Genomic DNA, 26,564 nt, shown 5'->3' with positions numbered 1-26,564 from the left:
GATGCTATTTTGCTGAAGATATATGGCTCTCTGTCCCCTGTTGTTATATAAGCAAATTGTGGTACTTATCATCCTATTTCTGTCTGCTTCCTCTCTGTAGGTGATTGTGCTTCTGATATTACCTGGGTATCTCAGCCTTGCTTGTGACCTGAGAGTAGATTTTAGCTCTTCAGGTAATTCTCTTGTCCTGCAGATGACGGATTTATAGGACTATTGCACATTGTCAATAAAAAGAAACAAGTGACCAATCAGTGGGGTTTTTACTCCTCTTCCCCCTTTCCTCTGAGAGAACCAAGAGCCAACCATTTCTGGACAGCTCCCCCTCCCCTTGTGAAGTGCAGGGAATTCAAGCAGCTCATCTAATCCCGTGGTGCCGAGGCTTTGTTGCAGCAGGGAGGAAGGTATTATAGGCAACATATCCTCCACAGAAGAGTTTTTCTGGGAAGGGGACCCAGGGCTACCCAAAGGCCAACTCAGGATCATTGAATTGTGGGTCGCTGAAGTACTGGGGTGATTAGGAGGCCCAGTCCAGCAATGACTCTTCAGCATCTTTGGTTTTCTCAGCCTTAGTACTGTAGCAAATAGATGCTTTAGGAAGAGAATAGGATGGTATCTCTTACACATCTTGTTGAAGTGCAGGACCTTATGGGTCCAGATGTACAACAGGATGACCACTGCTTCAGCTCATCAGTCACCTTCTGCACCCAATATCTGTTCATTCTACTGTCACCTCCCACACCCAATCTGTTTTACAGTCCATTAATTTCAAAGTATAGGACCAGAGTAACTTCAACAAGGGACAGGGAAGGGGTTTAAAAGGACCTGAAAAGTTTGCAAATTTACAGACAAATGACTGCAAATTGTCATCATATTTCAAAAGTCATGGCAGTCCAGTGAAGTTGTCGCTGGCTGGAAAAGGGGAAACATAAAAGGGAAAAAAGGAAGACCTGAGGAACTGCAGGACAGTCAGTCTCACCCCAGTGCCTGGCAAGATCATGGGAGAGATCCTCCTGGAAACTGTGCTAAGTCATGAGGAAAATAAAGAGGTCATTGGTGGCAGCCAACATGACTTGACTGAGGGCAAATCATGCCAGACAAATTTGGTCATCTTTTGTGACGTTTACCATGGTTACCATATTAGTGGATAAGGGAAGAGCAACTGTTGTAATCTACCTGGACTTGTGCAAAGCATTCCACAATACCACATAACAGCCTCTAAATTGGAGAGGCACAGATTTGATGGATGGATCACTTGGTGAATCAGTGGCTGGACAGTTTCACTCAAAGTGCTGCAATCAATGTCTTGATGTCCAAGTGGAGGATAATGACAGGTGGTTCTCCTCAGGAGTCAGTACTGGGCCAGCACTTTTTAACATCTTTGTCAGTGACATGGACAGTGGGACTGGTGCACCATCAGCAGCTTTGCCAACAACACCAGAATGTCCAGTGCAGTCAACATGCTGGAGGGAAGGGATGCCATCCAGAGGGGCCTTGACCAGCTTAAGAGGTGGGCCTTTGCTGACCTCAAAGCTCAACAAGGCCAAGTGTAAGGTCCTCCACCAGACTGGGGCAATCCCAGACACAATTACAGGCTAAGTGGTTGAGGCATGGATTGAGAGCAGTCCTGAAGAAAAGGACTTGAGAGTGTTGACTGACAGGATTCTGGCAACATGTGCAGCCCAAAAAGCCAACTGTATTCTGGTTGCATCTACAGAAGTGTGGACACCACATTAAAGGACAGGATTCTGCCCCTCTACTCTGCTCTGATGAGACTCCACGTGGAGTGCTGCATCCAGCTCTGGGGTCCCCAGCATAAGTATGATACAGACCTGTTCGAGCAAGTGCAGAGGAGGAACACAAATATGACCAGAGGGCTAGAGCACCTATGAAGACAGGCTGAGAGAGCTGGGGTTGTTCAGCCTGGAGAAGGCTCTGGGGAGACCTTAGAGCAGCCTTCCAGTACCTAAGGGGAGTCTACAAGAGAGCTCAAGAAGGACTTTGTACAAAGGCCTGTAGTGGGTAGACAGGAGTGAATGGCTTCAAAATGAAGGAGGGTGGCTTTAGATTAGATATTAAGGAAGAAATTTTTTATGAGAATGATGAAGCAGTGAAACAAGTTGGCCAGAGAGCTGCTAGATGCTTCTTCTCTGTCAACATTCAAGTCGAATGGGTGTTCGAGAGACCTGTCTAGTAGAAGATGTCCTTTCCCATGGCAGAGGTGTTGGAAGGGGATGATCTTTAGGGATCCTTACAGCCACAGCTGTTTTATGATTCTGTGATTTGGAATGCTGATGTGCACCAAAGATGCAAGAGTGCTGTCGTTCACTGAACTGTACAGGATAATGTTGTTAGTAGTCGCATGTCATACTGGGGCACAAATCGCATCTTGGCCTTACCTTTGTGTAAAAGCACTGAATTTATACTGTAGTAGTGCTTCTTATTTAAAGTGAAAAATGACTGCATAAAGCTGTATTTGAACCCAGAGGGAGCATTTTATTAATTAGTAAATAATGATATGATGAAATTGAATCATACTGCCTTTTCATTTCCAATTTTTCTTTGAGGAGTGCCTGCTATGAAAGTATATGTACAAATAAATTGTTTCCTTATGTCTCCAAAAACATGTTGTAAATCTTTAATTTAGTTTTAATGACAATGACAGTTTAGAAAGGAAACAATATTCAAAGACAAGAAATATAGCAGTAAGATTTTAATTTTATGAGTTTTAAATAAAATATTAGAAACATATTCTGGAATCACAATATTAACATCCATATATAGATATATATTTTTGTCTTGTTAACATCAAACTGTGTTTGCAAATTTTCTTGAAAATTTCCAATACATGTGCAAAATCTAGGTGCCTGTTCTTTTGACTTCATGTTAGGATAAAAAGCATGCAGTTGGTGAGTGGGATTTAGCAGTGCTACCAGCATAGCTGTGTGCTTTGGGGCCGATGATAATTACTGGGGAGATTGAAGTGTATTGAAAACCAGAAAATCTCGACAAGCCTTTTAAATGAATTGTTGAAGTCCTCTAAGAGGATTTCAGAATGAAGGTATCTGAATGCATTCACATGTGTGGGGAAAACTGAGCACATATCTCCATTCTTGGGCCCTGGAATAATTTCATGTAATACGAGCATAAACTAAGCCTGTGTTACTATAAGTTGGCTTGGATAGTGCTTTCCAAATCCATTCAGAGACGTTATTAGTGTGAGGACATTTCTGATGGAGAACACGGACCTTCTTCAATTGCACCGAGTGATTTTTAAGGATGCTTCAGCATTGGGGACTCAATAATTGAGCCTGGAAGAGAGTGTTTCAAAGTATATTTGAAAGAATAAGAGCAACTGGCCCATCTTGGAAATGATACTGACTTGTTTTTTGTATTTAAATTGTTTCTTACATGGTTAAAAATAATATTTTAGTGTTTATGAAATCATCTCTAGTTTATGTTCATGAAGAAGCTTCAATATTTGCAGCTGGAAGGTTGTTCTGTTGCATTCCCAAATTTAACCTTCATCTTCACTTCCCCATAGCATAGCTCTGGTTGCATTGTGAAATGAACAACTGATATAATCTTTATTACCTTTATTTCTTTCTGCACAAAGAATTTTGTTTCTGTGGCAGAAGAAAACAGTATTTTGAAGTGTGTCTGCCAAGGTACAGCTAGAAAAAAATAGAAGACAGAAAAGAATTCTCATTATTTGCATTAAGAAAATATCAAACAATTCAAATACATGCATGGCAAAAAAAATTCTGAAATTTTGACCATGCTTCTGAATGATCACCAATTACTGGTAATGAATCGCTGTGTTTATATGAGTGAACAGAGAAAAGCTTACACTCAGATGTCCTGAAGTTAGTGTTCTGAATGTATTTTGACTGGTCGTTTTTTTACATTTTATGCCTCTTGCAAATTAGCCCACAAGGTTATGAAGATATAGGTAAGCCGATGACTTTATGAGTTTGAGATGCTACACCTATAGATGTGTACACAATTTTTTCACGTTGTAAAGTAGATATGAAATGGAATCATAGAATGGTTAGGGTTGGAAAGGACCTTAAAGATCACCTAGTCCCAACCCACCTGCCATGGGCAGGGACACCTTTCATTAAACCACGTTGCTTAGGGCCCCATCCAACCTGTCTTTGAACACTTCCATGGGCATCAACAGCTTCTATGGACAACTTGTACCAGTACCTCACCACCCTCACAGCAAGTAATTTCTTCCTAATACCTAATTAAACCTGCCCTCTTTCAGTTTGAAATCATTGTCCCTTGTCCTGTCACTATCTGGCTGTATAAAAAGTCCCTCTTCTCTTTATAAGGTTAAGGTTTTTATAAGGTTTTTACCCTTATAAGGTATTGGAAGGCTGTAACAAGATGTCTTCTCTGGACTGAACAACTCTCAGCCTTTCCTTGTAGGAGAGGTGCTCCACTCTCTGATCATCTGGCAATTCATCAGTATGAACTGCCAATGAGTTTTAGAGTAGACCATGTTTGCACCATCAGTTATGTTGCTTCTTTGAGATATTGTGGATTTGACATATTTAATATATGTAAAATATTATATTTGAAGAGGTCTGTGCTGATTTTCTGTGCACATATCTGATACAAAAACCTTTTTGCAAACAAAAGCTGTTTTTTTCTTATTGTTCAGATATCCACAAATAAAAAACAAAATGAGAGAGTGTGTTGATTATTATTATTTATGTTTGCTCTATGTACCTAGTTCAAACAGCCAATTTACTGCTAGTGACAGCGTGCTCCTGACCAGTAATTCCATCCATTTTCACACTTAAGACTGAATTGTATTAATGTAATTAAACTTCTGGAGGAGTTGTTCATTTTAGTAGCTGCTTCCTTTGAAAATTCTTTTAAGATTAGTAGGATGTTAAGACCCATAGAAGTGAAATGCATTTGATGACAAGAGAACAGAGGCATGGTACTGCAGTGCTTACAGCAATGACAGCTGATGAGGGGGTGGACAGAGCTCTTGGGGAGATATCTATGCCATAATTGCTGCATTCCAGGTGCAGCTGCACAAGAAAATACATCTCTGGATCATCCCTTTAGAAAAAAAAAAGTGGTGTTGAAGCATGGTGTGATGTTTTTAACTTGACTATTGACCTTGGAGCTCCTAAGTGAGGGAGAATAACAAAAGGTTGAATTGTGAAGTACTGGCACACCTTTGGCTATAGTGTGTAAATGTAATGGGTATAAATGTAATAATGTTGTAGACATGAAAAAGGGGCAGAGTAGATGGGTACATCTGCTGACAATCTTTCTTTTTAATTTGGAGCCACCTGAAGGCAATAAGTAGCTGGATAATAACTTGATCCCCATACAGCTTCCGGTTTTTCACATTAATAATGTACAGCAGGGGAGGTGAAAACGGAGTGTACTTTTAATTCTGGCTTCTGTTTGCCTTTTTGTGAGCCTGAGAACATTTCCTCTCTTTTTGGTGATGGGAAATGTAACCAAAACAGGCATCAATGAGTGACATTTCTCATAGATGGTTTTCAACACCGAGTTTTCAGTATCACCTCAGAGATGCTGCAACATGCATGAAGGGGCCAGGTCTTTACCATGCTTTGCAGTTAACTCACTTCAGTACTCTACCTTGTTGGTTTCTAAGTATATATTGTAATGAATCTAAAATACATTTCCCAGTTGTAATTCCTCTGAGTCCAGTATTGCAAGGAGCAGGTGAATATTGTCCAATAAAATACATGTACTCCTGTGAGAGGTGTATTTCGAAATAAGGAGTTTTACTTTGGTCTAGAATTTATATATAGACTCTCTACTTAGAGTTTACACATTTTTGCTTTTGTAGCTTCCCATACTTTCGTTCTTGTCTGTGTTCTCATATTTCCTTTCTAAATTATAGATATGAGGGAGCAACCATTTTCCTTGAAAAGGGCTTTACTTTTGGGGATAATAAATGGCCATTTTAAGAAAATTCAGCAGTTCACAAGGGTGTTGTTGAACATGGGCTTATATGAAATAGGACTTTAGGAAAAACAAACCAAAATCAACAACCCTCGGAACCTTGCAATCTTGAGATGGATAGTACTAGGAAAGAATGCCCATCCTGCTTGTTCTTCTAGGAGGGGTTTGTGCCAGATTTTAGCTCTTGCCCTGTCTTTGTCAAAATAAGTTTCACAATCCACATTCACCTCCCATGTGAAGGGCATGGCGAGGAAAGAGAGATGACTGACTGAAGAAAAGAACAACAGTGAGAGAATTTGTACTTTGGCTGTGTTTAGTATTGATGCTACACTAAATCACTGTAAACACAGGTTAGGAGTGTAGACTAGGATGTTATATCAATATTGGCAACTTTATTAGAATCTGTTGCCCTATTGAATTGCTTAATTGCTGTAATGAGAGAATGTGAAGATATGCAACTCTATAGGAAGAATTTGTGAAGGAGACAGTCAAGTCACCTCTTTTTTTGACTTGTACCAAAAGGTATCCTTCTATTTGTTGGAGATGAGAACTCAGACCTTCATTTTTGAGGGGACACAGGCATGGACAAGTGAACGCTGCATTGCTGTGAGAAATTGTGCTGAGGTTTTTTGACTTGGAAAAATGTGAAATACTGAGACATACTTTGCTCTCCATTTCCTCTTCCTTTTGCTTGCATCTAGAAGATAGAGTTTAGGTGGTTCTCTGTTAAATTATTGTCGGCAGATTACCATGTTTTCTAGTTGAACAGTGCATGATAGATACTGTTGCAGAGTAAAATTCTGGCTTCTTCTCATGGATTTTAGGGACAATGTGCAGCATGGGTGAACAGGTGCCAGAGATCCCTTTGGAAGCAGCTGGGAACTCCATCCTCTAGATTTTGCTTTTCCCTCAGTGGGGTTTTAGGCCCTGCAGAAATGCATTGCCTGTCTCTGCATAGCCAGTGTGCTCATAACATACAACAGCTTAGAAATATCTATGATGTTGTGAGTTGCATGTATGTTTATATGCTTGTCTATCCATAGTTATTTTTAAAAGAGAAGGCTTGGTATTTTGCTTTTGACATCTTTCTATTCCTCTAGATGTTATTTACAGAGTCAGTTTTGCTGATATTACTTCATCTTTTGAGAATGCTGGGTAAGGATTACATTTGATGTAGCAAATTCTTGCTGTTCTACATATTGCCCCATTAAGTATTCTTCACAGAACTGCATGATGGAGCTCAGTTTTGTTTCGTGGGATAGGGAAAATAATAAAATTCTAGTCTGAAATAACAATACTGTGATGTTGTTCCATGCTTGAGAGAGATTTGGTACCTGTATCAAACCAAGGCTCTGCTTTGACAGTGGACAGGAAGACTGCGTCTGAGCTAAGAAGTTAAACTTGCCTGGGAGTATCCTCTGGCACTTAAGATATGGACAGCCCATGATGAAATCATACAGCTCTTACCCTCCAAAAGAAGGTGACCACATCCAATCTTATGGGATTTATCTCTGGGCTGTGTTTTTCCCCTGTGGTGCTGGGGAGTCTGCCAAACCTGTGCCAAGAACTTGTCTAATAACTGAACTGCAGAGACAATTAAAGTCTACTGTCTGGGTTTGCTTCTTGGCACTGTTTAATTTGCTGATGAAGAGGCCAAAGAGGAGTGTTTGACTACTTATCTCTGGTTGTGTTTATTGAGGATCAGCACTCCAACTGATGCATCTCATGTTTGGAAACTCATTTTTTCTTATTGCTGCTGAAGACTTTGTTATGGTTTTGCATTAAAATGACACACATGCTACTTCCCTCCTTTCTCTTGGAGGGAAAAAAAATTAAAAATTGAAAAAGCAGCTTTATATCACTGGCTGTTATACATCATGAGGCTCTGGGATGATAGAACTGAAAGAACTTGCCTTTTCCATGAGGTACTTTTTGCCCATCCAGTAAGATTTTAGGGGTTGATAGTGATTTCTTTTTCAAGATATAGGAAGTTCTTCTGTGTGCTTTGAGTGCATGCCTGGTGTGTGTGTCTCTGCCTACTCACACGCATGCTCAGAGGAGGCCTGCAATATCTCTGTATGTTTTCCAGGGGTTAGCATTAAGTGACAGTGACAGGTCACGAGGGTGCTGGGGCTTGGGCCCAGCAGGAGGTGGTGCAGATGCACCTTCAGCATTAACACAATCGTCATCCGCTCAGGAGAAGGGTGCCTGGGCCTTTCCTTAGGAAACATATGCCAAAACTATTATCAGAGTCTATGTCATGGCCTGCAGCAAACTGGACAGGATGTTAATGAAGAGGGAATTGTGGAAGGAATCTGAATGCAACCCATATTATTGAAACAGAATGCTGAATAAACAGATTATTTCCATTATGGTGCCCTGTCAGCAATCTCAGTATTTTGATCTTTATCAGGTTTATACTGACAAAGGTTTATTTTTCATTACTTAGTTGATACAGGTTTGGGGGTGTTTTAAATTCAATAAATAAATAAATAAATAAATGCAAATATCTGGGAGGCTATAAAAGGCTGTGGAGCCAGGACAGCTCATTATTTCTCCTTGACGAAGAAATCTCTGGTGCATCCTGTGATGTCTGTGACAGTAATGAGGCACTCCACTATGTCAAACCCAGAGTCGTAATTCTGTCTTATCTGCTGCAATAATGAGACTTTTTGCACTACTGGACTCAGCAGAAGTTATAGGTGAAAAGAAGATGGTGTGTGTTTTGCAACTATTTACAACAGGTGGAGGCCAAGGAATTCAAATTGATTGTTTTTTCATTCAGAGACCTTGCTTCAGAACATAGCTTGGAATTTAAATTGTGTTGATGATTCAAACAGTGCCTAGCACTAATTTAATTTCATGTTTGGCAATTTTCTGTAGTTGTCCTTGTTCAATATTTTATTGCTTACTTTGCTTCTATTTGTTCTTCCTTTATCTTTTTCTTCCTGTCCCTCTCCCACTCCCTGAAGGTTTGCCTGCGTAACAAGCGTGAGATAGCTAAAATAAATACCATTGGTGATAATGCTATCCATTTAAAGCAGATTTTTAGGTGTGTTTTAGAAAGCAAAATACCAAAATAATATCAAAACACATATTTTTTTTCCAAGATGCCAGCTGTTAGGCGTCTGCATTCTTAGGGATTGATCAAAAGTTCAACATTACTGTTAGTTTGATGTCCCTTGAAATGTTAGGCTGTTTGTTCATAAAATAAATTAAATACAGCCAGTGTCATAGCAAGTCCATTTTATCATTAATTTTTAGCTGCCTTGTCTTCCCTGGACAATGGATGTATTTTCCCCCACACCTTGGCTAACATGAGGTAAGCTGTATTTGTAATGTGAGTTAGCAGGCTGACGTGGCTCTTGGCCTCTTGGCAAAGTATTCCCATACTCCCTTGTCTTTGTGACAGTTTTACCAAATGTCAGCTCATGTGTGCTAAGAATAGGTCTTGCTGCTCTCTGCCTCAACAGAAGTGACCTCAGCCCTGACCTGGAGCTTCCCTGTCTTGTGTAGAGATTGTTCATGTGCTGGAGCCATTCCAGCCACAGCTCCTTAGCCCCCTGAGGTGGAAATCTGTGCCCTGGTCTGCTAGAAATTAGAGCTTTGGTGATGCAAACCTATTGAACAGCCCTTGACTGGCAGTCACTGTCACTCATTGTCAACCTGAGCTTGTTTTGAGAAACCAGCTACTGGTAAAAGGCTATTGAAAACATTTTTTTTTCTTTTAAATTTTCCTTTGTAGGGAAGATACCTGTTAATATCAGATACTTAAGAAAAGGAGAATTTTGATCTGATCTATTTGTTTTTGTGCCACACCATTATTCCAGGTGACCTAGTTTAAGATTGTGATGAGATCTGAAGAGCAGAGTATTGAAAATGTTGTTTGTGAGAGCCTGTGCACCAGAACAGTATGGGGTAAAATCAACTTAATGAGATGCTGTATCATCCATAGAACGCATCTCTCTCTAAATACTCAGTGAATTTATTTTCCTAGAGGAACACAATGAACCTCTCACAGGAATGCACTTTTATAGGGCTTGAAAGAAATAAGTAGATGCTTTAGTTCTTTTAAGGGTTAAGCAGAAGCAATTTCTGCAGTACCCCACAGTTGCAGATGTCATGGTAGTTGTCATTGTCAGCCTCCTCTAGATTCACATCTAATGATGGAGCATTGGACAAATTTCTGTGTAAATTTCTCCAGAAATAAAATAACTTTTTAAAAGTTGTTTGAAAAAAATTATGGAGATATTGTTTTATTATTGTAAATCAAGATCCAAAACCTGAGAGTCCAAAATACTACTGTAGCTTCCATCTGAAAATAAAGCCCTGTCAGGTGGTATCACATCCAGTCCCTTTCCAGCTTTATCTGACCAAAGAGAAAATTCATTGAAATGCTTGCTAACCTTTACTGAGCAAAAGGACTAACTTAATAAACATGATTTTCCCCTGGGGAATTTTACTGCCTGGCCTAGGTTTAGGTTTCCCTCTTGACATTTTTCTACCCATGTTCTGATTCTTCCAAAGAACATATTAAAGAGACCAGTTGCCTTGATGTTCCCCTGGAAGAAGCACAATATTTGTTGATCAGGGCCTTAGCCAAACAATTACACTACATACAAGCCACTAAGAAGGGCAGACTTTTACTGTTCTCAGTTTGCAAGGGGAAAGTCATAAACTGTATGAGTTTTCATTATCTCATTCTTTATAGGGAAAAGGTGAAGTATGGGCAATGGGAGGAAACAGAACATTTTTTGTTTTTCCTTAATGTATCCTGCTAGTAAATTTGTACTGACTGCAGGTTGTGTTATAAAAGGAATGAATAAAAGATGATTAAGGGTTATTTACAGATGGGAAGTTGCCTTGCTTGTTGTTTCCCCATTCTGATTCTGGTTGATGACATCCTCGAGTTAATTAGTTAATTTCCATGAGTAAAACTCATAATAATCAGTTACTGTTTTTCAAACTATTAAAAAATTTAAAATATTTCCCAGTTTTCTGCCCTTGCTTAGAGTAGATTCCACATCTATCAAATGGAATACATGCATGACTCTATTGATTTTTTTTCTCTCAGTCTTCATCCATTAACCGCCATAAATTCCATATTGAAATAATAAATGTGTCTTCCCACTAGGAGAATGGCATTGCTTTCATTTTCACTTCCAGACCTGAGGAATTATTTGTGCTTGTTTGTTTGCTGTGTTAGCATTTCTTTGCAACTCGTGTGTCACAAAAAACCTCCCTTGACAGAAGACCTCCACTTTTTAATTGTCCCACTCCTGCCTGAGTCACTGTGAGTGCCTCAGTCCAAGGGTATACACTAGAAATAGAGCTGATAGCCTATTTAATGGACTTGCAGGCTGAAGTAAATAACACAACTCCATCAATAGGAGGTGAAAATTCAGAAACAATTTTATAGATGGATTGGTCTGACCATTGCTAACATTTTTCCTGTTTTAAGGCCTGGATTTTGAGACACATACTGATACATATACAAATGCATGGATATGTGTCTTTAATAAAACAGAAATGTTTTTGGCTGGTTGGAGACCTAATTCTCTACAGAAAACAATGGTGATGAACATGAAGCCATCACTTGTCAAATCATTTTATTTCAGTTTTATATTATATCCTAACATATCTCTGCTTTGCCCTCTGATGTGTACACGCCATTATGTTTCATATTATTTCTTAACAGTCATACAAACAGTAGCCAGAAAATTTATAGAGCATGGGTTATTGTTATCCAAATAACCTAATTGTTGTGATTTTAGTAAAGAAAAGTGAAATGTGGTTAATATGGGAGGTTTTGGTATTTTTAAATTATTTTTGGCTTTCAAAGAGCATAGTTCAGTTTTCTGGGCCAAAGGACTTACTTTATTCTTAATGCTTCATATTTCATTTTTTAAAGTGTTATCTAATTTGGAAAGGGTTCTTTTGGTTTTCTTGATTTAATATGCTTAACTTCATATACTAAATTTTTTCTCCTATTGTTCTTTTTTGGTAGGGTTACTTTATAGGAAACTGAGAGCATTTTATCTTAAATTAACACGACATGGGGTGATGCCTTATTGCTTCAACTTTGATGTAAGAAAGACTGGAGATTCTAGCTAATCATTTGCGTAAATGGTATTTAACTTTCTCCTCCATATCTTTTTCTAGTCAATCACTTGGAGGTGGGCACGGAATAAAACCTCAGCTATCAAGTTCTGACAAAAGTATTTTAGAATTCTGGTTTGCATCCCCTGGTATACATCTTCTTCCATTGATTAAGATTCATTTCCTGTCATGCTACGTTTTGATCAGTTTAAGGTGCATCAAAGTGTAGATATACAATAATAAAAGACTTTTAACATATGCTTTAGCTAAGGCATGTTAACAGCTCACTTTTAAATCTTTGTCTGGATAAAGCCTATGGCACCATTCCACATTGACTTGTGTATAAATAAGGGAAGACCTTTAACTCCATCCTTGGATGCTTGGCCAGGCATCTGTCATATTTTGTGATTCATAGTCTAATGAATAATTTTGTGCCCTATGTGTTAACCAGAAGAACTGAATCTTTTCCTTTAGAGCCATATGAGTAAGTGGAAAGTCACAAAACTGAGACTTTTGCAGGTGAATTACTGCCGGTAATAAATGAAGGTTTAAATCAAAATATGAATTTGCTTGCTTGCCAAAGATACAGTTACAGTTTTTTTTTCTGGTAAATTGTTCTGTGCATATTATGTCTCAGTTCTTGTACTGTTCACAATGCACACTCTGTTTTCATGAATTATACATACCCAGTGTGCAAATGATTTTTACTGTGGAACCCACAGTAAAGATTTTGTGTTTCCAAAATTGACATGGCAATGGTGTATTCTTCAATATTTTGTGGCAATTTTATGAGTACAAAAAATCCTACTGCAGCCTCGAATTCATTTTTTGGAAAGGGCATTTCTGTCCCACTCCCTGTTGATGGGCATGGTGTTTAAGGGCCTCTGTAATTACCTGAAGATACAAAACACACTAGAAGAGAAAATTAGGCAGGAGATAGCAGTGGCTCTAACCAGAGGCTGATTATGCTTCTGAGACATAGGTCTTGGCAGTAAAGTAGCTTAAGCCTTGAGGAAAATTTCATACCTGGTGATGATTTATAATATTTGATACATTGAAAAGAAGGAGTTCTGCATGATACAGTGTAATTCATGCCAATAACCCTTTACAAATCAAAATATAATGTATGTCAAGATCTGAGAATTAGGATATTTTGATCAAACCCAATGCATATGCCTTGTTATATAATAGCAGTCATAATGAACAAAATAAGCGCAAGAATAGCTAAAGAAAAATCATGGGTTTTTTTCCTGCAAAGAGCAATATTTGAATACAGTTGCTGCTCATACAGCATTATTGACATGACTTTTATTAACAGTGATAATCACTTCCTGCTCTGGTCCTAAAAGACTATGCTTTTAAAAGCCATCTCCCCTTCCAGGTTCCTGAAGTAGGAAGGGATTCATACATGGGACGTGACACTAGAAATATTCTCACTTATAGGCTTGAAGAAGATCTCTATTACACTCAGATAACCTGTTCACTGGGTAAGAGGTTTTGATCGGTTAAATTGCTTTTGTCTTTTCCATCATGCTGTGAGTTAGTTAATATTATGAGAGAAAAGAGATGAGATGCAATAGTGACAAGCAGCAAGTTAAAGATTTACTTGGTCTGGTATAATTGGAGAACATTACAGAAATTGTGAAAGGGAAGCACATAGAGATTTTCCATTAAAAACATACTTTAAGTCTTTTAGGAGCAAACCCAAAGGATATGTGAGTCAATGATAAACAGTATGGTTTCCCACATGTCCAAGATACTGTCCTGTCCCTTGAGGAGATCCAGTTATTTGACCTGAGCCTAAGTACCTAATAACAATACATTTTTAAGTGACTCATCATTGCTCTGAGAAAACACAGGATATACGTGTCACAGCAAGAGAAAATAAGGCAGAAAACTTCTATAATATTTTTTAAGCCTTCAGATAAATTTTGAATCAAATACTCCATTCTGTCACATTCTGTTCTCTATTACCAGTCTCAGCTTATTTCTTCTTTTATCTTGATATTATTTAGTCTTTTGTTATTGAGACTTATCCTAAAACCTTTGAACAGTGCAACCCATGGAAACCCAACAATTCTGAAATTAAGGCTGGACCAACATATCTTACTGTGAAAAGAAAGAAAAAGGTAAATCAGCATTCTGATAAAGTTGGAGGTGAGTAGAGGTGGTTGGAGGACCCCTTGCCTTCCTCAGTTTTCTAGCTTTCCAGCCTATGATGCATGTTACAACTTATAGCTGGAGCTGCTTGTGAGCAGGACTCACATAACATAAACACAAAGGGCAAGAAGGAGGACCTAGGAACTACTGACCAGTCAGCCTTAACCTAAATCCCTAGAAAGGTGATGAAGTGCTTCACTCTGGAGGACACATGGAGGACAAGAAGGCAGTCAGCATGGATACACGAAGTGAATGATGTTTGACCAACTTAATTGCCTTCTGTGATGAAAGAACTTCCTGGATGGATGAGGAGAGAACAGTAAATATTGTTTACCTTGCCTTCAGCAAGGCTTTTCACACTGCCTCTCACAGTATGTTTATAGACAAACTTTGAAAGTGAGGACTGGATGAGGGGTAGTGGGTTGGCAGAGCAGCCAAAGAATCATGATCAGTGACAGGGTGTAGTTACAGGCCTGTCACCAGTGGTGTCCCCCAGGGCTCTCTACTGGGCCCAGTATTATTTAACTTACCCATCAGTGTCTTGGATGAAGGGGCAGGTGCCTCCTCGACAAGTTACTGATGACCCAAAGCTGTGAGGACTGTTTGACACCCCAGACACCTGTGCAGCCCTTCAGAGGGACCTTGACAGCTTGGAGAGATGGGCAGAAAGGAACCTTCTGAAATTCAAGAAAGGCAAGTGCAGGGTCCTGCCCCTGGGGATGAATAACACCAAGCACCAGCACAGGCTGGGGGTGACCTGCTGGAAGGCAGCTCTGTGGAGAAGGACCTGAGAGTCCTGGTGCACAACAAGCTGTCCATGAGCCAGCAGTGCCCTGGTGGCCAAAAAGGCCGAAGGGATTCTGGAGTGCATTAGGAAAAGCATTGCCAGCAGGACAAGGGAAGCCATCCTGCCCCCCTGCTCAGCCCTGGTGAGGCACACCTGGAGTGCTGTGTCCAGTTCTGGACTCCTCAGGACAAGAGAGACTTGGGGCTGTTGGATGGAGGGTCCAGTGGAGGGTCCAGTGGAGGGCAACAAAGATGATCAAGGGACTGGAGCATCCTCTTATGAGGAAAGGCTGAGGGAGCTGGGCCTGTTCAGCCTCAAGAAGAGCTGACTGAGAGGGGATCTCATCAGTGCCTCTCAGCATCTGAAGGGGCATGCCAAGAAGATGATCCAGGCTCTTCACAGTGTCAAGCAACAGGACAAGAACAAATGGCCAGAAACTGATGCACAGGAAGTTCCACCTAAATATGAGGGAGAATTTCCTTACTGTGCAGGTGACCAAACACTGGAACAGAATGCCCAGAGAGGTTCCTGGAGTTTCCCTCATGTGAGATATTCAAGAACCATCTGAACAGAATCCTGTGCTATGTGCTCTAGGATTGCCCTGCTTGAGTCAGGAGGTGACCAACTGTGGTGATTTCCAATCTGACCCATCCTGTGATTCTTTGAAATAAAAAAATTATAAATATGGTAACTGTAGAGTGGAAAAATAATCTTAACTTTAATCTTAAACTGAACGCAGCACAATTACTGGGCATCTAGGAACTGTACATTAAATACCTAACCAATGCATTTCTCCTCAACTTTCAGTTAAAACTAAAGACTACCTCACTCTCAACTTTTTTTACACTGCAGATTTATGAGCTGAAATGGGGAGAAACAGGTGTAGGGTAACTGAAAACCTCTCGTGATGTAAAGCAAAGAAAATCTCACTTCTTGATAACAGGCACACCACATCTGTAGAGGGTTTTTTATGTTTTGGGAAACATTTTTGTGCCCATAAGTTCATTTGCTTTGTGTTTTTTGCTCTAATATGGCTTTGTGAGCTGGTGAAAGATGTTACTGCCTGATTAGGTGCACAGTTAATCAATCACAACAACACAGTATCTGTAATCTTTTGAAATTCTAATGCTGGTAATCCAGACTCCTATTAATGACACCATGCACTATTATTTATTTATGCCATAAACTTTATCTTATAGAAGGAAAGTTTCATGTTTTGTTTTTTTGTTGTTTTTTTTTGGTTTTTTCTTCTCTCCACTTTGGATTGGATATTGGTGTCCTTAGAAGTGAAGACCCTGTGACCCAGAGGGAAGACCTCAGGATTAGTGTTCTGGCACAGATTTCTCTGTTGTATCATGCCTCTGAAGGTCCCCAGCAAGGGGTTTGCAGAACTTAGTCTCCTTTCCACTCTTTGCCCTACTTATTACAATAAACCTCCCTGATATCTTCATTAATGCCTTCCAGTGAATTTCCTCAGTGCTCTGCAAGATTACTTTAAATAGCAGTGGCATGTGCACATTACTGGCAGTCCACTAGGCCAAATAACACATAGTTTAAAATTGAGGGCATTGTGCTCTTTCTTGCATGGTATTTTCCTGTAGGCTTTTTTCAAGCCACAACTAAACTGTTTGCTGCTTCTAAAAACAATTTACAACTGTTCATGTTAGCAAATTTTTAAAAAATGTCAGAGATGAGTGCTTACAAGATTAATTTCTTGGTCACACTAATTAGTTGTTTACAGACACTCAGTTCTGGAATCTTATTGGACATCTAGCAGGCCAGAGATTAAATGTTCAAAAGCAAATGCCTTGTGTTAGATGATGGATATCAAAATCAGAGTTGAAGGAATTGAGTTGCTTTAGGAATGGGACTTCAGGTCCTTTTGACAGTTTCACCTTTGATGTTTCAAGGTGGCTGGAAACTTGTGTATAGTTTAATGTCGCTGAGACTTGGTTTTAGGTGCAGCTATTTAACCTTTGGCAATCACAGAGGACTTTATAGTTCTTGGCTTCATGAAGGATGGTGATCTGCTGGGGAATGACTGCTTTATCAGTGCAAATGCAAAAGTGGCTGTAGCTCTGTTTGTCTGCCCAGTCTCCTTTAAAGCTTTCGTGCTGTGAGTGATACATTATCAGGCCCATTCCAGTTTCCTGTTTATATAGGGTCTGGCTTTGATGCGAGTACAACAGATTAAGAAGCAGAAGCAGAGTTCCTGTTTTAGTACTTTCTCATCAAGATGTATATAAGTCCAGTGACACTGTGCTGACAATTATTAAAAACATCAGACTGGTGAGCACATACTTTTACATCAGCACCAAAGATTTAAAGGCATACAACCTCAGCAGCAGCCCCACTAGTTCATCTTTCATCAAAGCTACAGATTAGGAAGAAATTTTTGCATTTTGTTTTACATGTGTTTTAAGCTAAGGAAAATCATTCTGAAAAGTCTGATTTGTCTATACAAAAAGAATTTAAAAAAAGTAATTCCTGCATTAAATTAAGTCCACAGTTTTTGTCTGGAGTCCATTTACCAACCAAAAGGATCTGGAGACTTCTTTGTCTTTTCTAGAAATTTCTTAGTTGCATTTTGCATTACAAATCATATGATTTCCTTGCAGTTTCAATGTCTTTGGCAAAGTTTCTTGACATTATCTCTTTCTAAACTTTTTTTTTCCTGGTGCTTTATGGTTCTCCTCACTATAGAACTCCTCCTCCCTGGGATTGGGATAGAGCAACCTGTTACCCTGACTCTCGCCTTTCTTGCTAATTATTTTTTTGGTAGCCCAAAATTTTGGTTTAATGGTGGAATTTGGTTATTTCTTGCACAATGTTCTCTCGATGTGTTGCCTGGTACAGCAGTACACCTCCAGCAGAGTGGTCTGCAATTCACATATGCTTCTTATACAAAGACAGACAATAGAAAACCACTTATGGTGAAATAATAACAATAATAATAATCATCATCATTATATAATTATTTGTGTTTGTAAATAAACCTAATTTAAGCACTAAATGTTAAGCCTTTTGTCACAAAGTTGTATAGTTATTCAGAGTTAAGCTTGTGAAAATTCTGCAAGATAGTGAGCTCTAAAGAAAGTCACAGCTTCTTGGAAACTCATGCAGGCAGACCAGGACAATTTTTTCCCTTGGTCTGTGGCTTCTCTTGGGAAAAGCTTTGTGATGACCCTGCTCCACATTAACTTTTCCTGAGTTAAGTTTCCAAGTTGAGTAAAAATACTAAAGTGTGTATTGTAACACAACTTTTCTGCAGTATCTATCCCAGGTAACTCTGGACAATGAACTCAGTTCTTTCCCCCAGCAACAGTGGCTCTAAGACTTGGGTGCTTAGGGTACTCTTTTCAAGCTACAGCTGGTGTTAGCAAGTTTGCTAGTCTTCTGGTTTAATTAGTATGTCTAGTTAACATACCAGTTTCCCTTTATGAGTTGGTGATGTTTACAAACTCCTATTATATTCTGACTTCCTTGTTTGGGAGTTTCATGAAGAAATATTACGTGTGTCTATGCCTATGAATTCCACCTAGTACCTATGATAACTACAGCATGTTACCAATAAGAGAAGGGTCATACTTTCAGCTCTTTGAATAATCATTTTACTGTCTACTTACATTTTAGAACTGACTATATTTAATTTATGCTTTGGTATTTATGCTATTAATGATGATGTGTTCCTTTCTGCTACTTATGGTTGTGTTACATTTTCTTAAAGAACCAGAATGTTTAGAAAATAGAAAGAGCATAGTCTGGTATAAAAGTACTCTCTTCAGAAAAGTTGTCAAATATTAAAACTAAATAAGAACTAATTGTGTTTAAGAATTAAACCAGGACTTGCTCTTACTAAGGTACATATATGCACATTGGAACTGTTGAACCCAGAGGTGGACTGGGTTATTCTTATATTGGTTTTGAAGTTATTAGCTCTTGAAAAGAAAAAAAAAAGGAAAAAACCTCACCAACAAAACAAAATGAAGAGAGTTTATTAAGCTGAGTTTACTATCTTTACTGAGGCACCATGTCAATTCTTTTGTGGAACCTTCCTTCTCCCCACCTATCCCCAGTAAAATCAGTGGAATTTAGATTTTTTTATAAAGGGCTCACTTTTTTTTTTTTTTTTTTTAATCGTGCTTACTGCATGTGCTTGTGGAACAATAGACCTCAAGTAGAGTTTTTTAGGTATGTGACATGAAAGCAGATCTCATCATAGTAAATTGAGGTGATAGATCTATTTTATAATCTCTCTACCATTGAAAAAGGTGTAAGGAATTACATAATATTGTAGTGTTTATGTGTTATCAATCAAGAGATCTGAGAAAACAGTATATTGGCCGGTAAAATTCCTAAATTCATTATTTAGGAATCCTGAAATATCAGGATTTTGATTTTATTTGGCATGCCAAATTTCTGACCTGACATGTCAGGAACTTGCAAGGTGACCAAAGAACCAAATTCTTCTCCAGACAAACCCTTTTACCTTCCGTGCATACACAAGTATGTTCATGGGGATAAATGCCTTAGAGGGGCTTTAAACTGTATAAAGGAGCCTAATAGGATTTAAAAGCTGTAAAGTTGGTTAGTGGAGTTTATAGCCTACTTGGATGGCTATGGTCTGTATTTATTTTTCAGGCCAAGGTCAATGGTATAAATGGTATTGTAAAAACTGCCTGTGAAAAACTGAAAAGCATACCACTGACTGAGACAAGGCACTTTCAACAAATATTTGTGTTTGCAAAGTAAACTTTTAGAGCTGGAGCAGAAAAGTGGAAGACAACTTTTGCCAGATCTAGATTATAGCTCTTGAGTTTGGGTTGAAATTTTATTTTTTAAAAATTTCTTTCTCATAATGTCGCTCTTGAGAATTTTTTTCTCTTGTCTAGGAACTATAATTGGAGATGAAAAGAGGGTATTTGTTTTACTGAATTGTTTGAGCTAATGCCTCTGGGTGCAAAATGAGTCTTCTTCTGAACTGGAATGTATAAAAATTTCTACTTGGTGCCACTTACTGCCATAGTTACGAGGCCACTTAACACACAGCTTGTCACCAACTGCTTCCAAAAGGAATGGAAATGTCACAAGCCAATTATTGCAACATATAAATGACATAATGCAACAAGACCATACCTGCATTCCAGGAGTGAAATGAGATGGGGGCTTCCCTTTTGAAACTCTTGGTTACCTTGCTTAATTACTTGTTTTCTGTCTTGCACAAGAGGAGCCAAAGGGCATGGCTGGTCTTTGTGTGATGCCTGTGGGCAGCCACTGGTGGCAGGCATTGCCAGCACGTTGCAGCCAGCGTTAAAAAATTCTACTACCACCACTTGGTGAGCCTTCAGCTGTGTATCTGAGCACTGCAGCCATCTAACCCTGCTCCTCAGATCCTCTTCATCCTCTTGATACAAGTGCATGCTGAGTTTCAGTCAGACAAGAAATGTAGACCTGTGAAGCTGGGCCTGTGCCAAGGCTTGTTTGGCATGTTCAGGGTCAGGCTGTTGCAGGGGTGCTCTTGACCAGCAGGGAGTGGCTGGAATCATAAGTAAATACAGTCAGCATTCATGTAATGTTTATACCAGGTTTGATTTACTCCAATATTTATTTCCACCAGGGCAGTGTTTTATTCTGGTTTAAATCCAACCCAGTCTCCAATATGACAGTCCCCAAAATTACTTCTCTCCCTAATATCTGTGAGAGACTTCATAAGGAGAAGGTGGTGGTTCCCAGGCTATCATAGCCCTTGCAAGACATGGTTAATGTACACGGGCTTTTCCCTAACCAGAGATGAACTTCTGCTTCTAACTCATGACCACTTACCACATTTGCTGTTCTCCCTCTTTTCATGCAGAACGTAAATATCGTGGCAATGTGCATGTAATAAAATGTAGAGAGCTTTTAATAGTTCATATGGCACTATATACACAGAAATGGAGCAGCCAGCAGATAAGAAACATAACTATATCATAACTATGCCATCGCTACTGGAAAGCTCTTGCTTCAATGGATTTAGCAGCATATAACATAAGTTCTTCTTGCACTAATCAGGCATTGTATGTTGAACACAACAACAGAAAAAAAAATAAAATGAGAATTTAGAAAGCCCAACCACAACAGCATACCACCTCTGTTTTTAACAGAGAGATAGGAAAAACTTTTCTTGTTGGCTGTTCTAGTTACTCAAGAAGAGTTTCAGAGTTTCAAGAGATTGCAGTTTTATTATTTTACGCAGGAGATAGAAACCAACAAACTGAACAGTCCCAACAAACTGCCCGTAGATGAAGAGGCTGAAGAAAAAAAAATTATGCTGAAGAAAAAAAAGGTGAAGTTTAAACAGCATCTTAAAAAAGAAAAACAAATCCCAAACCTTATCATAACCCTTGCAACATATCTCTAGGCAGAGCTATGGCCCTTTTTCCCCCACATAAGCCTTTTTCCAAACAGGGAGGGGCAGAGTGGCCGGCAGAGTTTGGCAAGATATCCCATTGCTTTGGAGCACATTTAGCCCTCAGTTTCATAAGCATCACAAGCAGCTTCAGTTTTAAGCTTCAGGCTTTTGTACATGTAATTGATATTTTATAAATAAATATGACAAATGGGATCTATTTTTATTAGCAATAAGTTACTGAAGTTTGTTATTGTGCAAAGGTATAGATTTAGAGATAAGTTTTGCTTACTATTAAATATTCAAAGCCTGAGTTACATGGGATAGTTGGGATTTAAAGCATGGGATATTTTTCCTCTGTGCTGGCTTTTACTGTAGGCCAGCGAAAGAACTTGGCAGTGTTTGTTTATCGTTTCTGGAATATGTCTAAACTTCCTAACGCACATGTTTTCCAGATGCTAAAATGAAGACACCTAGCATTTGGGGTTTTTATTTTTATCCTGCTGTGATGGTGTTGGAACGAGTGACATTTAACCAATAAGCTACATTTTTTTTTCCAAGGTAGCTGTCATGGTATTATATAGGGAAGAGAACTGCAAATGTGTGAACTGCTGTTTGTATGAGAAACAATTGTCACAGCTCCTAATGCCAAGTGCAACAATAAGCAGAGCTGGAACAAAATAGAAATTAGGAAGAAGAAAAACGGGGTGGACTCTGCCTTTAAATCAGTAAGCCGTGACCCTTGTAAGTATGAAATAACCCACAAAAGAGCTTGTGTTGCAACAACTGTTTGGACAACCACATGGAATTAAGATATTTGCATATCTCAAGAGGCTGTTAATTTTTAAGATGTATGTTTTCCTCTGCTTGGTGGCACATATGCTGTCCTCAGCTGAGTGTTATTGTGCTGCATAATACTTGTCATGTTTGTTGGAAAAGTTTAATTGAGCAAGTTTTAGCCATAGATAAATATCAAATGCATTCTGTGATTAAGTTTTGGGTTTGTATTAGATACCAGCATTTTAAGTTCTAGACACAAAACTATGTAACGCTCTTTAATGGCTCTTGAAGGAAACCACAGACTGCTTCTCAAGTTGGTTATACAAGGAGCCGCTCCAAGGGGCTTGGTGCTGCAGCCCTCAGAGTCAATAGATGAGCTCCCAGAGATTTTTGTGGTGCAGGCACGGTGCGCTCTGCCTTGCACAGGAGCCAGCTGAAGTCAGCCCTCGTGCTCCGTCAGACAGTTCAAAGGGAGCAAAGCTGTCATCATCGCTGGCAAGCCCGAGGGGTAACGCGAGGACAGGGTGAGGCTGCCAGAGCAGTTCCTGGCCTGAACTCTCCCAGGTCACTCCTCCAGCCCTGGCTCCAGTGAAGAACAGGCAGCGGCTGGGATAAGCACCCCTCAGCCTCCCGTGGCTTGGGCTAGTGGGCTCAGAACAGCACTGGCCTTCAGGGCTTGTATGCTGGGAGATGTTGGTTGTCTTTCCAAAGGTCAGCTTTTCTTATGTAACTTATTCCACCCCAACTACACAAGTCCAAGCATGTGCTTATGTGTGGGGGTATGTAGACACTGTGAAACTGCCAAAGAGTGCTGGTGGTGCAGATAGCAGGGATGTTGATACCATTTCTGCAAGGTCTTGTACCTGCATTTGAGGCGAAAGCTCACCACGTGCTCTGTGCAAACACACCACCTCAAAAGAAGCCCTGCTGAAAATTTACCTTTGCTACTGTCACACAAAGTGACTAAAAACCCAGCTCATGCATTTTCATTTAAATGTAGTCTTTCTAGCCCATGTATTATTCAAAGGAATGTTATCTTATGGAGAGTCCTATTATTCAACGGATTGCATGAAATGTTGGTGCAAACCTTTAAGTTAAAGAAGTAGTTATTCTCCTCCACCATGCCTATGCTATCTAATAATTTGTGAAAAATTGTGTGTGTGTGTGTGTGTGTGTGTGTGTTTGTGCACATTGCCTGTATGGGGAATATGTGATCTCATGGCCCAGGATAAGTCTTGAAGCATTTACTAGTGGCTCTGTGATAGGCAGGCTCACTCAGGATATGCTTTTTCTTTGACAGTGCCATGTAGAAATGCCTTGATTAATGTTATTACTCTAAGGAATATAATAAAAAAATCCAGCGGAGCAAGAAAATTATTGTTACAATAAAAGCCATTCAAATGAACATGCTTATTAACATACCTCTCAATTGCACAGAGACTAAAAGACACAGAGTGTGTTCTCCTCTTCCACGTTGCTCTGCATATTTTGTCATTATGCTGCAGAGCTGTCGCGACTGCTGTCTCCTGGTTATGATTTTCAAATCCCAGTTGATGATTAATACCTTTGGCTCAGACAGTTGTAAAAGGCCGGTGTTGTACCTGCATACATTTTCATGCTGCTCTGACAGCAGTGATGTGCATTGCAATCTGGAGGGGCACAGGGGGTGGAAGGGAACTGTGAGAGAGGTAGAAAGAAGGTGTCATGCAGGAAATAATTTTTTCGATATGTTTTCCTGGTTTGCCAGGCTAACACTCAAAACCCGCTAGAAAGAACACAGCACACACATAAGAACATCACATGAGTGTTGCAACCTCTCATGTTGCCACCTGGTACTTACAAGCATCCTAAAACCACCTGTGAGGAGCTAAAAAATGTAGGATTCATGGATAAAGGGCATTCAGTGACCTCAGGTAAAAAGGAAGAGTGGATAGGGTGCAGAATTGCATCCAGATTCTGCTGGAAACTGTATGTTTGTCAGGGAAAGATTGTTCCTGGGCTTTGTAGGGTAAGACAAAAGATTAAGAGAATGCAGTATGTATGCCTGGTGGCAACAGCAAACTTACATCTGCAAAACTGCTGATGTATGCTCACAGAACATAAACGTAAACACAAGTAGAAAATCAATATGTAATTAATGAAAGTGTTATAGGATCCCTGATGTTCCTCATTTTGTTTTCTTACTCTGCTCTATCTCTTCTTTCTGCCACCTTCACCTGCGCTCCACGTAGTCATCTTTCCTATTGGTGTCTTCTCTTCTGTGGTAGCATCCACCCATACCTTCGCAGGTTCCCTTTTCCCTCAGTCCCAGTGCCTCTCACCTGTTTTTTTGGGCTCTGCTCTCAAAAGGAAAGATTTTTCAAAGTTTTTGTTCATAGATGATTGCCCAAAAGAAGCCTAGGGCACACAAAAATCAGGTTGGAGAACCTAAGATACACAGCGGTGTGCAGTGCTGTGCACACTGGTGAACACGTAATACCTGGTGCTTATATTATTTATTATGCAAATGAATCTGTGAAAAACACAATGTCAGCCCCTTTTGAATGTCAGCTGGATATTTGCGAACAATGCTGCTGTGAGTTGTACCCTTCCCCTTTGTGAGTGAGGATGTTTGCTCAGATGGAGGCATTGTTTTGGGTTTGGCAGAGGCCGGGAGCGGGGTGCAGGAAGCGGCAGCGCCCTGACGAGGCTGTCCCTTCCCTGCCCTGCCTGCTGCATGGCTGGTTCTGCTGTGGCACCTTCTTCTGTGCCTACCTCTTGGAGTCTCTGTGGTCATGATGAGCCCAAGATGTGTTAGAGTCTCTTTTCCCCAGCCTGGCAGCCAAAGAAGGAGTCAGGATTCTTCTGTTCTGGTTCTCAAGGCTGTTTATTTTCTGCTTTCTATAACGCTCTTTCTCTGACCCACTGAGGTCTGTCTGGCAGGTAGGGTTGAGGCACACTGCCCACCTCAGAGGTGGTGTTGTCTTTTTATACTAAAAACTGTGTGTATATTATTTACAGTAATTTTCCAATACTTATCACTTATGTTAGACAGTGAGTTTCTACTCTAAACCAATCTAAAAGTGCCAACATCACCCAGAAAATGGAGGACAAGAAGAAGAAAGAAGAAGGACAAGGCACGCCCAAATTCCTCCATCTTGGGACCCCCGAGTCCCCGTTCTAATAACCCCCAAATTCTACTTTTCACCCTGTGACAAACTAACTATCATTCTACTTAAACTTTTGTGGCTTGTAATTCCTCATATAAGGTTGGTAATTTTTCCCCTGGGTCAAAATCAAAGGCACAGAGGGCTTGGGCTCTGTGCCAAGGTCTCTGAGCCCCCTGGCAGGGGCTCGAGCCATCCAGGACAGCTAGAGGGATGTCCTGGGTTCTGACAGCTACCTGCTTCTTTGTGCTGTTCACCACAAATGATAAGGTCGTGGTGATTAAACAAATAATCAGAGGCTCTTTCACAATCCTCTGCTGGGATTAGAGGATGTGCGTCCCCACCGAATCAGTAAACGACAGCAGCCGGGAATGTCTCGAGTGGACGGTGGGGAGCTGGGCAGAGCTCTGATGCAGAAGCTGCTTTTGCAGAAGGACGCAAAGGCCATCCTGATAGACAGATGGCTGGCTGCCTGCTTTGCAGTGTGTCCCTTCAGACCTCAGCCTCAGCTCCTCCCCCTGTAAAAGCATTCATTATGTTTTGTCACTCGATACATTAGTTTGTTTTAATGCACTGCAACCCCACGTACATTTAGCAGTCTCTTTCTGTTTGTTTTATGGGGCTCCACTGTGTTTGGAAATGAATTAAAGCATCTGAAAGGCTTGGCAGTTTCATTAGAGAAGGATGGTCCAATCCAAATTAGTGTAACTCATTTAAAATTGAAGTAAAATGTTTTAAGGAGAGTGATCTGATAAATATTGGCTTAAACTAATTGGATTTTCAATAGACAAATTACTGCATTTTTCTCATTACTTAGTGCTCTGTAAGGCTTTCACATAGTATGTGAGAGTTCAGTTCCCTGCTATAGAGCTAAGGAGGAGTGAAATGACTGACTGAAGATGCTTTCCAGGTCTTTGGAGGCTGGATGGCTCAGGAATGCTGTGTGCCTCAGTCCTCCAGGCAACTCAGCCAGTTAGGGAAGAGGTGTTGCCATTTTCCAGTGGATTTTATAGAGGTTTGGTTTTATAGATCCTCATGCTCATTGCACATCTGAGATTATCTGCAGGCTGCCACTGGCCTCTCCAAAAAAAAGGTGCTCACCAGGAAAAGCACAGCATGAAGCCTCTCATGTAGAGTAATCTGAGGTTTCCTTATTTGGGGGTTTGGTTTTTGTTTTTGTTTTGGTTTGGTATTGTTGTTGGAGGTTTTTTTGTTTGTTTGGTTTGGTTTTTGTTTTGTTTTGTTT

General features: G+C 39.9%; 1 long non-coding RNA gene across 4 annotated transcripts in view; it reads left to right on the top strand.

The window, feature by feature from the left end:
- The window catches only part of LOC102032880, a 257,711-nt gene that overhangs the window by 207,518 nt on the left and 23,629 nt on the right, over positions 1 to 26,564 (top strand). Inside the window, exon 9 of one of the 4 annotated variants that reach the window (XR_004081717.1) lies at positions 101 to 4,694. The exons of the other annotated variants lie outside the window; for them this stretch is intronic. This is a non-coding gene — a long non-coding RNA (uncharacterized LOC102032880). Of the gene's footprint in view, positions 1 to 100; positions 4,695 to 26,564 lie in introns of those variants that run through there. 4 annotated transcript variants of the gene reach the window in all.

This window comes from Geospiza fortis, unplaced genomic scaffold (assembly GCF_000277835.1).
Source record: "Geospiza fortis unplaced genomic scaffold, GeoFor_1.0 scaffold104, whole genome shotgun sequence".
NCBI lineage: Eukaryota > Metazoa > Chordata > Aves > Passeriformes > Thraupidae > Geospiza > Geospiza fortis.
The sequence above is the reverse complement of the archived record's forward strand: the minus strand, read 5'-3'. Positions and strand labels throughout refer to the sequence as shown.